This window comes from Chiloscyllium plagiosum, chromosome 4 (assembly GCF_004010195.1).
Source record: "Chiloscyllium plagiosum isolate BGI_BamShark_2017 chromosome 4, ASM401019v2, whole genome shotgun sequence".
Taxonomy (NCBI): Eukaryota; Metazoa; Chordata; class Chondrichthyes; order Orectolobiformes; family Hemiscylliidae; genus Chiloscyllium; species Chiloscyllium plagiosum.
Window position 1 is genome coordinate 125,394,879 of NC_057713.1, and position 3,190 is coordinate 125,398,068.

Below are 3,190 nucleotides of genomic sequence, written 5' to 3' on the forward strand. Positions count from 1 at the left end.
GAAAAAATTTCTGGCTGTAACTGGCTGCTCCTTCTTTGAGGTATTTTAGGTGTTGGCAGTGATTTCCTTGAATTCCAGCAGCTGCAGTTACTGCTTTATATGCTGTTGCATTGTTTTGGAACCTTGAAGAAATAAAAAGTCAAAATAACAGTACTTTTAAAAGGGAGAGGAACAGACAAAGTGAGCACATGGTCAGGTCAGTGCAGGAGAAAGAGAGAGAGAGAAACCCACACTGCTAACTGACTCACCAGTGAACCTGCGCAGTTACTGCTTTTGCTGTTGAATTCATGTATCATTGGACATCAGAATCTGTCCAGGAAAATTAACAAACAGTGAAATTCACAGCTGACTTTGGAGGAATCTGTTTGGGAGAGGTCACAGCACAGAAACAGAGAAGTGATTAGTTGCAAGTGTGACCTTGCTGTAACTCTGCAGTAGTGAATAGAATAGGTTCTTTCTTGATTATATTTCTTATTGAGCTATGTCTCTTGATTAAACTTAAAATATAAGCCATAAGTATTAAGTTATCCTGGAGCAGTGTTTTGTAAAGGAAAAGTCAGTGCAATTTTCTGGGTCTGCAGATTGGAAGAAGCAAAAACGGAGATTAGTTGAGTGATATGGTCTTCTTGTCAGGTGTGTGAATTTAGGGAGAGTTTACGTGTTACTGAGGATTATATCTGCAACAAAAGCCATTGTTCGCGAAGCCTATCGGATTGAATGGCTCGGCTGGAGTGACAGTCAGAGGCAATGAGGAATTTACAAGAGCAAGGGGGTGTGATAGATGACAGTTACAGGAAGGGAGAAAACTCGCAGTTACAGTCACATGGATGAGCTAACTCCAGGAAAGGTAAGAGAAGTAGGCAGCGAGTGCAGGAGTCTTCTGTGGCTATCCCCATTTCAAACATGAGTGCGGTTTTGGAAAATGTAGGCGGTGATGGATTGTCAAGGGAATGTAACATGAACTGCTAAGTTTCTGGTATTGGGACTGGCTCTAATGCAATGAAGGATGTGTCAGGTTCCAAGAGATCGATTGTGTTAGGGGACTCTCTAGTCCAAAGAACAGACAGACATTTCTGTGGCCAGCAGCGAAAAACCAGAATGGTGTGTTACCTCCTTAGTACCAGGATCAAGGATGTCTCAGAGAGGGTCCAGAATGTTCTCAAGGAGAAGAAGGCCCAGCAGGAGGTCATTGTACACATGGGAACCAACGACATAGGAAGGGAAAAGGATGAGATTCTGAAAGGAGATGACAGAGAGTTAGGCAGGAATTTTAAAAGGAGGTCCTCGAGAGTAGTAATATCTAGAACACTCCCAGGGCTATGAGCTAGAAATAGGAGGATAGAGCAGATGAATGCATGGCTGAGGAGCTGGTGTATGGGAGAAGGATTAGCATTTTTCAATCATTGGAATCTCTTTTGGGGTTGAAGTGACTTGTACTAGAAGGACGGATTGCACCTGAATTGGAAAGGGACTAATACACTGGCAGGGAGATTTGCGAGAGCTGCTCAGGAAGATTTAAACTAGTAAGGTGGGTGGGGGAGGGGAGGGTGTGGTGGGACCCAGGGAGATGATGAGAAAAGAGATCAATCTGAGACTGGTACAGTTGAGAAAAGAAATGAGTCAAACAGTCAGGGCAGGCAGGGACAAAGCAGAGAACAAGATAGGACTGATCAATTAAACTGCATTTATTTCAATACAAGAGGCCTAACAGGGAAGGCAGGTGAACTCAAGGCATGGTTAGGAACATGGGACTGGGATATCATAGCAATTACAGAAACATGGTTCAGGGATGGACAGGACTGGCAGCTTAATGTTCCAGGATACAAATGCTACAGGAAGGATAGAAAGGGAGGCAAGAGAGGAGGGGGAGTGGCATTTTTGATAAGGGATAAAATTACAGCTGTACCGAGGGAGCATATTCCCAGAAATACATCCAGGAAAGTTATTGGGTGGAACTAAAAATTAAGAAAGGGATGATCACCTTATTGGGAATGTATTATAGATCCCCTAATAGTCAGTGGGAAATTGAGAAGCAAATTTGTAAGGAGATCTCAGTTATCTGTAAGAATAATTGCGTAGGAGATTTTAACTTTCCAAGAGAGACTGGGACTACCATTGTGGTAAGGGTTTAGATGGAAAGGAATTTGTTAAGTGTGTACAAGAAAATTTTCTGATTCAGTATGTGGATGTAACTATTAGAGAAAGTGCAAAACTTGACTTACTCTTGGGAAATAAGGCAGGGCAGGTGACTGAGTTGTCAGTAGGGGAGCACTTTGGAGCCAGCGACCATAATTCTGTTAAATTTAAAATAATGATGGAAAAGGATAGATCAGATCTAAAAGTTGAAGTTCTAAATTGGAGAAAGGCCAATTTTGATCCCATTAGGCAAGAAATTTCAAAAGCTGATAAGGGGCCGATGTTTGCAGGTAAAGGGATGGCTCTAAAAAAGTGAAGCCTTCAGAAATGAGAAAACGAGAGTCCAAAGACTGTATCTTCCTGATACAGTGAAAGGAAAGACTGGTAGGTGCAGGGAATGCTAAATGACTGGAGAAATTGAGGGTTTGGTTAAGAAAATGAAGGAAGCATATGTAAGGTATAGACAGGGTAGATCGAGTGAATCCTTAGAAGAGTGTACAGGAAGTAGGAGTATACTTTAGAGGGAAATCAGGAGAGCAAAAAGGTGGCATGAGATAACTTTGGCAAATAGAATTAAGGAGAATGCAAAGGGCTTTTACAAATATATTAAGGACAAAAGGGTAACTAGGGAGAGAATAGGCCCCTCAAAGATCAGCAAGGCGGCCTTATTGTGGAGCCAGAGGAGATGGGGGAGATACTAAACGAGTTTAGGGTGTAGGTTTGCTTGCTAAGCTATAGGTTTGATATCCAAACGTTTCATTACCTGGCTAGGTAACATCATCGGTGGCGACCTCCAAGTGAAGCGAAGCTGTTGTCTCCTGCTTTCTATTTTTATCTTTTTCCTGGATGGGGTTCCTGGGGTTTGTGGTGATGTCATTTCCTGTTCGTTTTCTGAGGGGTTGATAGATGGCATCTAGATCTATGCGTTTGTTTATGGCGTTGTGGTTGGAGTGCCAGGCCTCTAGGAATTCTCTGGCATGTCTTTGCTTAGCCTGTCCCAGGATAGATGTGTTGTCCCAGTCGAAATGGTGTTTTTTTTCATCCGTGTGTAGGG